At 36.0% G+C, this 15,148-nt stretch overlaps 1 protein-coding gene across 9 annotated transcripts in view; it reads right to left on the minus strand.

The window, feature by feature from the left end:
• The window catches only part of SLC10A7 (solute carrier family 10 member 7), a 268,404-nt gene that overhangs the window by 189,153 nt on the left and 64,103 nt on the right, over positions 1-15,148 (minus strand). The window lies entirely within an intron of this gene.

Genomic DNA, 15,148 nt, shown 5'->3' on the forward strand with positions numbered 1-15,148 from the left:
GTCTTCCCCTTTGAGCCTGTCTCTTCTGAATTCATTTCTTTTAAGTCCCTTTCACTAATCTTTTACTCAATAACTAGTGGTCTTGTCTAGCATTTGAGGAAACATAGAATCATTTGAGGAAAAAAGACTCAGAAGTCAAAGTAAAATAACTATATATGACAAATAATATCATACTCATAAATAACTCATAAATACTCATAAATAACTATATGAGTATATAACAACTACTGCTTATAAGATCAAATCACCATACTCCTACTCCCTCTTGTTCTCTTCTTTAACCCAAACGCAAGAAATACATTTTATGTGAATTGGCCTATATTCCTTCCTCGTATAAAATGACAGTGACGGGATATATTAGGTACCCAAAGACGACGCTGCAGGCCAACTCATTCTTAGTTGTTTGCCGACAGTGGTGATGGATTTGAACTCACTCAGTCAGCTATACTGTCCTGCTGTGCAGTGAGCTCCGTCAATCTTCTGTGAAATGATTGATTAAGGTTCTGGGTACTCTGAAGACCACGTGAAATCAGACACTGAAACCAAGGATCGTGGGCTCAATAGCAACCAATAATTAAGGTAATGGTTGGCTCAATTCTGTGGTTGCAGTCTATGAAAGAACCATGATTTCCAGAGTTTCAACAAGTAATAACAAATATTTAGAGTATTTTATTGATATATAAAAGACATGCATGTATTTTGACTTGCAGAGGAATTCCCAGCCCCTTGGCATGACGTCCAGGGCCTTCCATGAACATGTTTCTATCCTTCTCATTCCCTGCCTCGAATTTTACATTCTGACAACAATGAACTACTTGCAATTCCCCAAACTCATCATGTCATTTCTTATCTCCTTGCTCCGCGGCCTGAAATACCCTTCCCCCTCTTCTACCTGGGTAATTCTATTTAATTTTAATAACACAGCTTGGTCATCATCCTTCTGAGATGGGAGAGTTCCCTTGATCCCTTATGGGACTCGCGAAGGGGGTGGCTCATTTACTTGGCCGCTGTGCTCGATGCCTTACAGGAGTGAGCACACAAGCAAACGGGTGTGGGAACGGGCACAAAGGAACACTGGAACTGGCCGGTCGCACCTCTCTGGCGGGAGCAGGGTTTGTGTGGCCCCGCGGCAGTGTCCAAATGTGTTACAATGCTCTTTTAGCTCTGCCATCCAGAAGGGGGTGTCTGTGACCCTCGAAGCCCAAGAAGACGTGTGTTAAAATCACTGCTCTTTTAGCATTTGCCGTCCGTGGATGGCTAGGTGTTAACCAGCTCAGTGGAGGGTCAGGGTGACAGACTTTTACACTCTGCCCTCTTGGTACCCGAGTTCTTGTCAGGCGTCCAGGAAAAATCAGGTCACACAAACAAATCAAAGGGTAGTTAATGTGGAGGACTTTGTTGAGCGGTGGAAGTGGCTCTCAGAGGGAAAGCGAGCTGGAAACGGGGTGGAATGGGACGAAAATCTTCCCCTGGAGTCTGGCCATCCCTAATCGAACTCCTCTCTGACCATAGTCTCTGACGTCCAGCTTCTTCTCCTCTGGTTGTTCAGACGCTTCTCTCTTCTCTCTTCTCTCTTCCATGTGTGTGTGTGCGAGTGTGTGTGTGTGTGTGTGTGTGCGCGCGGGGGGGGGGGGTCCCCTGAGTCTGGGGTTTGCAGTTCTCATGGGCACGGGATAGTGGGTGGGGCAGTCCAAAAGGCAACATTTCCGGTGGGGAAACAAGAATAGTTCTCACTTTGGGCTGTGGGTCCAGGCTTGAGGGTGGAGCTCTCGCCAGAAACCCTACCCTCTTCTACCCAGTATTTCTCTGCCTCCTGGCCCTATCACTTCCAAGAAGTTTTCAATGACCTTCCCCCAACACACACACACACACACACACACACACACCTTAGCATACACACATATCTACACTTACAGAGGGACTGAGTATCCCCACACCTGCTGGCAGAACATCCTGAGCCTATCTCTGCCATGGGACTTGTCCCACTGCATTGAAATGACTGGTTGGGCATGGTGACTCACACCTGTAATTCCAGCACTTTGGGAGGCCGAGGTGGGCAGATCACTTGAGGTCAGGAGTTTGAAACCAGCCTGGCCAACATGGTGAAACCCTGTCTCTCCTAAAAATACAAAAATTAGCCAGGTATGGTGGCAGATGCCTGCAATCCCAGTGACTTGGGAGGCTTAGGCAGGAGAATTGCTTGAACCCAGGAGGTGGAGGTGGCAGTGAGTCGAAATTGTACCACTGCATTCCAGCCCGGGCGACGGAGCAAGACCCTGTCTCAAAACAAAAATGAAAATACATGACCTACTTACATATCTCTCTCCCCTGGTCATCTAAGATAGGAATCTAATGAAACTCATCCTAAGCACCCAATTGTTTGTTATTCCTACTCGCACCCTGACTCTGAAGTGGCCAGAAGTAGAATGGGTGAGAAGGTTTATCTATCTATCTATCTATCTATCTATCTATCTATCTATCGATAGTGAAACAGAGCAGGCCCTTGTATCCACTGGTACTCTTTTAAAACTTTTATCATGTGTATATATTCATTAATTAAAAAGTATGAATTGCTGACACAAGTACGATTCCCTGAAATGTCCAAAGTCTTCATTTCCTACTGAGTTATTTTATGTATTTGGTAGAATCCAAGGAACAGAAGACTGGATCTGACATCTGGTACCATAACCAACCTATGACAGTAATAGGAGATCTAGACTTCAGACTCCCATCCACCCCATTCAATACAAGAATTTCCTTCACATCGTTTTCAAAACAGTATCTTGCTTTACTTAAAATGCCTGAACCTTCCTATTATAATACAGTTATATAAAATATGTTTAATATAAATAATGTTTTCCGAGATCAGATGAGATTGGGCAAGTTCAGAGTAGTATGACTGTAAACCATAAATGACCAAAAATTAGCCACCATGCCTAGCTAGAATTTTTTAATTTTTTTGTAGAGACAGGGTTTCCTTATGTTGCCCAGGCTGGTCTTGAACTCCTGGACTCAAGCGATCCTCCCATCTCAGCCTCCTAAATCCTAGCTGAGATTACAGGTGTGAGTCACCATACCCAGCTTGATTTTAAAATATAGCAATTCTTTTGTTATTAGCTCCTTTGTTAGAAAATATTTCAAAATCCATTCCTCCTCTAGAATGCTCCATTACAACAAGAATTTGTCTAATTCATTGAAAGAAATGAGTGAATGAACAAATACCTCTTGTGCTAACTGAATGTCCTACACAGTAATGTTTTTATTATTAACTCATAAAATCCCATTAGCAAAATGTATACCTTGGAGTAATCACAATTTGGTGAATAATTAGATCAACCCTAGCTAAAAAAAAAAAAAAAAAAAGTTCATGTTGAGATTTTTTTTTTTTAATATTGACTAGATTGACTTCCGTTATATTACACATTTGTAGATAATATATTGCCTTTGGTATCAACCCAATTTTACCCAATATAAGATATTTTACTAATGTTCCATTATATATTATACAGCATGTCTTTATTAAATTATTTTGGAAAATTGAGCAAGTTCAATATGAATTAATTTCGTCATAAACTACTTGGAATTATTTAAAACAAAGGTAAATTTCTTAAAAAAAAACTAATAATTCTCAGCAAACTATCGCAAGGACAAAAAACCAAACACCGCATGTTCTCACTCATAGGTGGGAATTGAACAAAGAGAACACTTGGACACAGGAAGGGGAACATCACACATCGGGGACTGTTGTAGGGTGGGGGGAGGGGGGAGGGATAGCATTAGGAGATATACCTAATGCTAAATGACGAGTTAATGGGTACAGCACACCAACATGGCACAAGTATACATATGTAACAAACCTGCATGTTGTGCACGTGTACCCTAAAACTTAAAGTATAATAATAATAAAATTTAAAAATTAAAAACATTTTTTTAAAAAACTAAAAAAAATGGGGAAAAACAATTCTCTCATAAAAGCAAGCTCTTTCATTGCTGAATGGCTCTAAACATTATGTTCTACCTTAAGCCTACCATAAGCCTGAAACCTATAACTTCCCATAACTGCCATGCACTGGACCATGTTCTGTGCTCTGGAGTTACATAAATATGTCTAGTCCCTTTTATAAGTGCATTTCAAATATATGTACACTGCTGACTCCTACCCAAGTCTTCTCTTATGACATTGTATCAAAAATTTTCATAATGCTGGTCCAACACCCCTCTTTTTCCTTCCCTTATGAGGCTACTAAATAAAAAAAAAGGTAAAATCCATTATTTACATTGAGTATGAATAATTTATGACAAGTTAATGTATTAAACTTCTAGCTTTTGCTTTTGAGTACCAGATTCTTAGTCAAAATACACAGAAATGTTTACCAAAATGTAAAAATGGGATATTTATGGTTATCTCAGAATTTCTAATGATGTTTCAAGCCTAGGAGAATACCCTTAGGAGAATACCAAACTTGGGAGAAGAATCCTGCTATTCAAAAGTAAGATGCCAGACACATACCTTGGTACTTATAAAAGACACCAAAAGTGGGTCAGGGACCACTTCACATGCAGGCTGTATAGGTGAAGACCAGAAATTCCAGAGGAGATTGATAAAATGAAATTGTTTTCCTCCTTCTCTACAGGAGAAAGCTGCTCTGTTCACCGCACCTCTGAAGTTGGGGTAGAGGGTGATATCTACAAATGAAGCAACTGTGCTAGAACAAACAGCAAAGAAATTAGAATAGCATCTCTGTTCCATGCTGGATGTTTAGTGAGAGGACAAATTCCACATTGGGCCACCACAGGAGCATCGGATACACCCTGTAAGAGTTCTTAGGAACATTCTCACCCAGTGCATTTCCCACTGGGTGGCAGGGATAGGGAGGGTATATAAGTGAACCAGAAATAAATACTTGCTTTCTGACTAGAAATAGCAAAGGTGAGGGGCTGCCTAGAACAGAACACAATGGTAGCGCAAGGAGAGACAGTAAGCAGTTGGACAAAGTATACCTCAATTCTGTGATGAGGCATGGGTCTGCCAATTCCAAATGAGCCAAGAAGATGCCACTGAACTTAATTCAGTTTGAGAGACCACACCCAAGAAGAGACTCCACCAATAAGAGGCTGAAGGAACAAGAGGAGCAGGGGTTGGAAGTGTATTCTGAACAACCCTCTCCCCTAAACTGTCCAGCAAAAAGAGATAGCGTGTAGACCCCTGCTATGACAGAGGGCATTGAGGTCCACAGTCTGACAGTATCGATAAGCTAAGACCCCATCCTGTTCTCTCTCATTTATTTCTCCTCTGAAGTGATTGGAAGTAGAAAAGGTGAGAAGCGTTAAAAAAATAAAAACACAAACCACCACCACCACCACCACCACAACAACAACAAAAAAACTGTGAAACAGACCATGCCTTCTTCTCCATGGGCCCTATTTTTAAATTCTTATCATGTTTATATATTCATTAATTAAAAGTATAACTTTCTATGTTTTAAAAACGTAGGTTTGGCCTCACTTGGGAAAGAAGGGAATTTAAAGTTTCAAACTAGAATGCCCTGGGTTATTTAATAGCTAGAAATTAATCCTAACTACCAAAGATATGACTATTTTTGTAATCAAAAGTGACCAGAAAACCATGAGATCTGACAGAGATGTCATCAAAGGAGGGATGGGAATGGGGAACAGAAATATGTGAGAAGGCATTTCAGGTATATAATCCTTACATTCACACCATTCAATAAAAATATTATGATAACAACACAACATTTTAAATATATAGCTGAGCTAAAACAAACAAACAAACAAAAAACAAGTAGTTAGCCCTCTGTATCTGTGGGTTCTGCATCTGTGGATTCAACCAACCACAGATCAAAAATACTATATTCAAAAAAGAAGAAAAAAGATGGTTGCATCTGTACTGAATGTGTACATACTTTTTTCTTGTTGTTATTCCCTAAGCAATACAGTGTACAACTTGTTACACAGCATTTACATCATATATTAGGTATTTTATGTAATCTAGAGAAGATAAAGTATACAGGAAGATGTGCATTTATATATATAAATGTCATTGTATATCAGGGACTTGAACATCTGCAGATTTTGGTGTTCCTGGAGAGTCCTAGAACCAATACCCCACAGATACCACGGGACAATTGCTCTAAACATATAGAAATTAGTCAAAGCCAGAGTAGTAAAGCATATGAGTTGATGCTGCACTCATGCCCATGAAGAAATGAGAAACACAGGCTTTGGCCTGCAAAGGGTGGAGAACTGGAAATGAGACATCTGCATAAAGCAGAGTGGAAGGCTAGAAGGACTGCCAGCACTGTGTAAAAGCAAATAGAAAACTCTACTTACAAATTTAAGAAAGTAGTATAAGGTCTGTATCAAAGGTGGGTGTAAGGACTGAATTTACACTACCTACGTGACTCATGAATTTCAAACTAACAATTTATTTAAAGAAAGAAAAGACAAAACAGATGAAGGGGCAGTGCAATTTCTAAGCCCTTGAAAGAAGCAAAAGTAAAACTTCTCTTTGGGGTCACTTCAATAACCCAGAACAGAGTGGATTACCAGATAAAACAACCTCTACTGAAGAAATGTTAACAATAAAAAATTTTAAACAATGTGAGAAAGCTGTATGACAAGAGTATCATAAAAGCAGCGAGGAAAAGGGAAGCAACTGGATTTTTTACAATATACTAAAGAAAAAAAATACCAGATAGATTAAAGATCTAGATGTGGAAGGCAAAACTTTAACACTTTTAGAAGAAAATATGGAACTATCTTTATGCCCTCAGAAAGAAAAGCAGTTTTTTTAAGCAAGACAGAAAAAGTACATATAAAAAAGGAGAAGCTAAAATAGGAGACCTGAACAGACCAATAGCGAGTAACAAGACTGAATCAGTAGTAGTCTCCCACCAAAAAAAAAAAAAAAAACCCAGGACCAGCTGGCTTCACTGCTGAATTCTACTACACTTTTCAAGAACTATTACCAATTCTTCTCAAACTACCCAAAAAAAACTGAAGAGGAAGGAATCCTTCCTAATTCATTCTATGAGGTCAGCATTACCCTGATACCAAACCAGACAAGGACACAACACAAAAAGAAAACCACAGGCTAATATCCCTGATGAACACAGACGCAAAAATCCTCAACAACATTCTAGCAAATGGAATCCAACAGCACATCAAAACAATAGTACACCATGTTCAAGTGGGATTTATCCTAGGGATGCAAGGATGGTTCAACACATGCAAATCAATACATGTGGCACACCACATCAATAGAATGAGGGACAAAAACCACATGATTACCTCAATAGATGCAGAACATGCATTTGATAAAATTCGACATCTCTTCATGATAAAAATTCTCAACAAATTAGGTATAGAAGTTACACACCTTAGATAGAAGTTACACACCTTAAGATAAGACAAAAGAAAAGCTAGGGGTTTCCATGCAACAAAGTTCTGGCCAATGAGATAAAAAGTGATATATGCTTGATGGTAGGGGCTTAGGGAGGGACGTTAGTTTCTGGTACTGACAATTCTTCCTGCCGAGAGCAGCAAAAGCTATCTTGCATCCATAAGAGCACTGAAGAGATAGCCACTCTAATGTCACTGAGCCGCAGAATAAATGCCAGTGGCCTCTACCTCCAGGCATCTTGGTATATGAGAAAAATAAGTCCCTCCTTGCTAAAGCCACTTTTAGTCTAATTTTCTGGTACTTGAAGCCTGACACCACCGTGTTCCTAAACAAGGATAAAAATAAAGGACTACTCCAGCAGGTCAGATAAATAAAAAACTATTTCCTCTAAACTATGACCTTGAGTAGGCACATTAAATCTTATTTAGTATAATCTCTTGTTCCTACTGTATATGACATCACTGAAAATAAGGAAGAGAAAACTGACTATTGGTCACAATTGTTGGAGGTCAAAGCTAAATTGCCTTACCCTAGAAAAGTTCTTCAACTATGTGAATTTATATCCCATCAGGCTTTGATTCACAGGAAGGAGAAACAGCCTTAATATTTATTTTCTCCCTAAGCATAGATTCAGTTTTAAAAACACATAAAGACTAAAACATCAAAGACTGAATTCCAATACTTGATCTTCAATTAAATATGAAAACACAAAACATTTTCATTCTATCTGTAAGGTACTTTCTAAAGTGCTATAAAAAGTCAAAAAATAAGAAATATTTATTGTTCCTTTCAAAGCCAATTATGATTGACTTTATCAACTTAGTTGCTAGTTTTACTACTGACTACTTAATTACCACTATTTTCACTGAAGAGACCTCATTACAAGAAAAATTTGAATTCTACATTTCTATGTCATATTTAAGTATTACTACAACATACCACAGAAAAGTAAAGATATTCAGGATATCAATCAAAATGCGGGTTTATACACTATGCTCAATATTAAGAGGGCACTTTTAATCTGGTACCATTTTTATATGTATCATTGTATTTTTTAAGTACCATTACTTAAATTACTGAATATTACTTAAACCATTACTGAATATTTTCTCTCAACAAAGAAAGCTAAATGAAGACTTATTACTGCTACAAGGCATTCACCAAATTAAAGAAAGATTAATTTTAATTCTTTGTTTTAAAATATTACAGGAATTAACAGAAGTATATATACATATATATACACTTCTGAAGTATGTATACTATATACAGATATAGATTTATAGATATATATAATGTGTGTGTATATATATAAATATACAATCTTCAAGTTAAGAGTGAATGTTTAACATGAGGAGCAAGCTACATTTCTTGCCTATTTCTACAGGTCCATTTCTTGACACCAGTGGAAAAAATTATTTAATATTCTAAATCTTGAGATGAATAGCGGGATGCTATCCTTGTTTGTAACTATTCATCTCAATTCAGGTAAGGAAAAAAATATATTCAAGTTACTGTTTTCTGGGTGCTAAATTGAATCAGGTGTCCTCTCCTCTTAAGAAAATTAAGTTGCTTTTGTGCAAGAGTGTTTTAATGAGAACAGAGCCGGCCGACAGTGATAAATGGGAATGACACCAGAGAGAGCACATAAGCAGGACAATATGTGCATGTTACAGTCTTACAGCCTATTTTTCACTGACTATTCTGAATGACTTCGCTGTTTCTTAAGGGGCCTATTAATCTCAAATTTAGTTATTGCACAACGTTTATTTGAACATATATTCTGTGGATGATGACAGTTAATAAAGGAAATCTTTCACAAGCTGTATTTTTACATACTGTTCCAACTACAGCTCCCAGTCATTTGATGGTATTGATGGAATAACCTACATTGTGCTGAGGCTTTTTTTAAAAAGGCACATATATTCAGATTCCTTTCTAAGTACATGGGGACTCTTAAATAACCATTAAAATGCATACAAAAAATTCTAGTACAAAACAGTAAAATTAAAAGGACACCTTAACTGTTCAACAAAAATCATTTAATGTGCAAACTGACCCTTCTAAGACAAAACAGACACCTTTTAACACTTTTAAAGCCCTGGTACACAATATGCAACAGTTCGTGCATACCAATCTACATTTTCACAATATGCATAGGGCAAGAGAGGAAGGGCAAAATCAATTTTCTTGAGGTGCAAAAAGAATGAAGTAACATAGCTGCTTTGATTTCTCTTTGGTATGGTTTTTTGATGAAATGTCATGTACTTAAAATAGTAATGATTCTGTATTTCTTATTTCTAGTAGAATACTTTTTAAGAGCTTAAAAGAATTGTTTCAACATTTTCCTAAAAACATAATTATCAGTTCAAATAAGCTCATCAATTCAGATTGTTGTTCTAGTTCTGGGAAGAAATTTGTTACTTTAAGGGTTACTGGTTCACAATAACAATACCTAATATTAGCAAGAAATATTTAATTCAAGATTTTAAAATCTGCCTTATAATTGAGGTGAAATTAAACTTAATCCAACATTTTGATTGCATCCTCCTGAAATCTCAGTCTTCAAAGGTGTTCAATTTCTATAAAATCAGAATTTTTAAGTGGGAAGGGCCATTAAATACTATGACAATCCCTTTGTAAATCAAGAAACAAAACTCCAGACAGGCAAAGGATCTTTCCCAAGGTCATACTGGACAGCAGTAAAGCCAGAATAGAACTCATCTCCAGACATCTCTTGCACCCTCTCTATTACATCCACACTGTCTGTTTTATATATTATTTTTAACAGACATTTGTAGATATATCGTGGAAAAAGGGCACATGCTGAAACACTAATGGTTATGTTGGGGTAAATGGAATTATGAATATTTTTTCCTTTGTGCTTCTCCTAGAATTATGTTAAGAATTTTAGAGGCTCTCTCTTTAATCTTTAGGCAAACTTTGAACAATGCTGTGCACATATTAGATGCTCAATGTCTGACTAAAAATTGAATGAGTTGAGGATAATACCAAAAGGAAACTACTTAAAAGTAGTTAAAAGACTAAACTACTTAGTCTTCTTTGCTATGCTAACACTGAATATTCACAGGAACAAATCATGGGTATAACCCAGAATACCAACACTTAAATTGAAAATACTATTTATTTGTACTATTTATCTATTAATAGCTTACTGATAAATATCTAAGATTTTTATTGTAAATCTCTAAGATTAAGCTGAATGAAACTTACTTAAAATGTTATATACTATTTGATATTGTATCTTTTAAAAAAACCAATTTCTCAATATTCCTCAAGTTTAATTCTTCTTAATCCTTTGGGTTTCCTATCTCTTCCAGAAAAGAATAAAAGAAATGCTTCTCTAATTATTCATTCCTTCAACCTAAATTTATTAAGCAAACACAAAAATAAATACCATAGAGTACCAACTCACAGTCTAGGACTAGAAGAGAGACATCATAACAACTACAATACAAGAAGATCAATGGTATCAAAGAGTTATGGCAGCACAGAAATTAACTTTAAAATGGGCTTTTCCAATATCTCCTAGTGAAATACAACAAGCACTTTTCTGATCAATTAATGGAAGCTCTATTTAATACCAACACATTGAACTAAGCTCTCAGCACACTGAGAGAGAAATTGGCCAAGAATTCCCCTAACACTTTGTTTAGAAGGGCATCCACAAAACCTAAGTGACAGCCTATGTCAAAGTATCTAATGTTTCTTACGAATTTTAGACTCTAGCTTTCTTAACTCTGTTATTTCTGCTCTTTTTCCATCCATTAGGTCTGGGAATCTCAAAGCTTCTTAAGAGGGCAATGGATCAATCCCTTAGCAATAACTCTCTCATCAGCTTTTCATTAGCAATAAAATAGCTTTCCTACCATCTTCTGGGAAATAACTTACCATAGATTCACAGAACTGCAACGGACTTCTGCAGATCATCTCATCAAGGCACTTTTCCTCAAAAAGGACTATACTGAAATCACAGATGGTGTCTACCTATCCTATTCTTTATGTCTTCAGGATCAAATAGTGCACAATCTCCTTTACAGTTTCAGATTTTAAAGTCTATATTGTAAATCATATTTTAAACTAATAAGTTCTTTCCTCTTCTGACTTAACTTTTTATTGGCGTTTTTTCTAATGTTAGGTCCCCTGAGAAAATTTTTAAAGGCTGTGTTTTTGCCATTACAAGTAGTGTGCTAGTAACCGTTTAACGACTGGCTCTTAGGATAAAGAGATAACACCAATTTGTAATATGTGCTGATTTTCATGGTGTAAATACTGCCACCATGGCCAATTTCAAAATGCAAATATAATGTCACTCAACACCAAGAAGGGAAAGATGGCATAATTCCAAAGGCACAAGAAATTAGAAAAAGAAGGGCAAATTAAATACAGAACAAGCACAGGAAGGAAATAATAAAGATATGAGCAGAAAATAATGAAATAAAAAACAGAAAAACAGTAAAGAAAAATCACTGAAATCAAAAGCTGGGCCTTTGAAAAAGACAAATAAAATTGATATACCTCTAAAACAGGGATTGGTGAACTTTTAAAGAGTCATGGCTTTGTTTTAACCCAACTGGTCTAACGCCAACTGGGTGTTCTGGAATACAATTCTGGTGTTAACTACCTAGAATTAGTGTCAAACTCCACAAGTTAAAAACTCAGTCCCCCACAGAACTGCCCTTGCTTTAGACAGCAGCTGCACTTCAAGAGTCCACAGGCTACCCACACTTTTGACCAACTGGCTCCAATGGCCCCCTTAGGTTCACTAATTCACTAGAATAACTCACAGAACTTACTCGAAGTGCCATACTTAACAATTACAGTTTAATTATAAGGGATACACATTAGGCAAGGTCTGGGAAGGAGTGCAGAGCTTCCATGCCCTCTCAGAGAACATCAAGATGCTTACAAACCAAGAGGCAACACCGAGTTTTAATTGGTGTTTCATTATGTAGGCATAATTGATTAAATCATCGATCACACGATTGAATTCAATCTCCAGCCCCCTCCTCTTCCTAGAGGTCAGGCAGCTGAAAGTTCCAACCTTCTAATCACATGCTTGGTCTTTCTGGTGGCCAGTTCCCATCCCAAAGCTATCCAGGACTCACCAAGAGTAACCTCATCAGCCTAACAAAGATACTCCCATCACTCAGAAAATTCCAAACGTTATTGAAGCTCTGTGCCAAGAACTTGGGTCAAAGACTAGATACATTTTTAAATTATACAACAGGCACATTATTTATGTATTTTAGGCTCTGTGGACCATATGGTCACAAATTCTCAACTCTGCTATTGTGGTGCAAAAGCAGCCATAGGCAATATATAAACTAATGAGTGTGGCTGTGTTCCAATAAAACTTTATCTATGGATACTAAAATTTGATTTTTGTTTAATTTTCACATCTTGAAATTTTATTCTTCTTTTGATTTTTATCCAAACATTTAAAAAAATGTAAAAACTATTCTTTCCTTTTATTTTAAGTTTTGTGGGTACATAATAGGTGTACATATTTATGGAGTATATGAGATGTTTTGATACAAGCATACAATGTGTAATAATCACATCATATAAAATGGGTATCCATCTCCTCAAGCATCCATCCCTTGTGTTACAAACAACCCAATTATACTCCTTAGTTATTTTTAAATGTACAATTAAATTATTATTGACTATAGTCACCCTGTTGTGCTATCAAATACTAGGTCTTATTCATTCTTTCTTTTTGGATCCATTAACCATCCCCTCATCGCCCCACAAAACATTCTTAACTCATATACCACACAAAAAAACTTTCAGCAAGCCTGATTTGCCCTGCAAACCACAGTTTGTTCATCCCTGCCCTTGGGTAAAAAAAGAAAATACAGACATTTCTAATATCGGGAATGAAAGCAGGGACATCCGAAACTCCTTCAGATATTTAAAAGATGAGAATATTGTAGACAGCATTATGTCCCCAAATTTGAAAACTTAGATGAAATGAACAAATTCCTTGAAAGACACAAACTACCAAAACTCTCTTAAGAACAGATGACCTAAATTTTCTATTACATATCAAAGACATTAAATGTGTAGTTAAAAACTTTCCCAAAATGCAATCTCTAGGACCAAATGGCTGCACTGGTGAATTCTACCAAATATTTAAAGAAGAAATATTAATTCTATAAAAACTCACCAAGAGAAATACAACAGGAAAGAAAATTTGCCAAATCATTTTACGAGACCAGCACTAACCTGATACCAAAATCAGATTAAAACATCATAAGGAAACCACAGAAGAATAATCCTCATGCACATAGACATAAAACTCCTTATAAAATTTGAACTAATTTAACCTAGCAATATATAAAAAGGATGATACAGTATGACAAAGTGGAGTTTATTCCAGGAATGCAAAGTTGGCATAAGATTTAAGAATCAATCAAAGCAATTCACCTTATCAATAGATGAAAAAAGAAAAAAAACATATAATCATTTCAATAGGTACAGAAAAATCATTTGACAAAATTCAATATATATTCATGATAAAAATTTGGAAGACTAGAACTGATAAAAATTTCCTCTGCCTCATATAAAAAACCAAACAGCTGACATCATACCTAACTGTAAAAGACTGAGTGTTCCTAAAATCAGGAACAAAGTTAGGACGTGTGTTCTTATTACTACTTCTATCCAATCTTGGCCTTGTCAAAGTAAAATAAAATGGAGACCAGGCTGAAAATTCCCCAAGCAGACCAAGTCAGTTAGTCAAATAAGGATTTGATTGGTAAATGTAAGCAAAACTTAAGTTGGATTATTCCTTATAAATATCTCTGACAATCAGAAACTAAACTAAGTCACCTTACAAAAATGGTGAAAGTAATTGTTATTGGCCCATCCTCTGCTATCTGGAAATCCCCACTGCTGTAATCAATCATTGTAAAGATTAAACAACTTCCTCGTTTTTACTATAAAACCCAATCTGCAAGAGTAGGCCTCTGAGCTTCTAACCACTTTTGATTTTGAGGACTTGTGTGTAACAATCTGTATTTACTATTTTACTCAACAGTAAACTTTAAAACTCTCTTTACTTATCCGATTTGATTTTTGTTTTGAACAGCCTGAAAGTGTTAGCCACGTAATACTGCAAGAAAAAGAAAGAAAATGCAAATAGATTGGAAAGGAATAAACCTGCCTTTATTCACAAATTACATCATCCTAGAAAACCTCCCTTCTGAAAAAAACTACAAAATAGGAAAGTTTATCAAAATTCAAGAATGCAAGGTCTATATTGAAAAATCAGTGTATTTCTATATACATAGAAGGAATAATTTTAAATTGAAATTAATAAAAATCTTTTTCACAAACAGTATAAAGAACATGAAATATAAAATAAAGCTAACAAAATATGTGTAGACTGTGTATGCTAAAGGTTATAAAACACTGATAAGATAAATCCTAAAAGACTTAAATAGAGAGATATGTATTAGAATCCTCGATATTAAGGTGTCAAATTTCTCCACATTGATCTATAGACTCAATGTAATCTCAGTCAAAATCCCTACAGGATTTTTAGTAGAAATTGACAAATGACTACAATTTATTTTAAAAATAAATTTTATTTATTTATTTATTTATTTATTTATTCAAGGAATTTTTCTTAGAAAAGTTGGAAGACTCACATTTTATATTTTAAGATAAAGTTATGCTAATCAAGACAATGTGGTACTG

This window comes from Pongo pygmaeus, chromosome 3 (assembly GCF_028885625.2).
Source record: "Pongo pygmaeus isolate AG05252 chromosome 3, NHGRI_mPonPyg2-v2.0_pri, whole genome shotgun sequence".
In the NCBI taxonomy this organism is placed as follows: domain Eukaryota; kingdom Metazoa; phylum Chordata; class Mammalia; order Primates; family Hominidae; genus Pongo; species Pongo pygmaeus.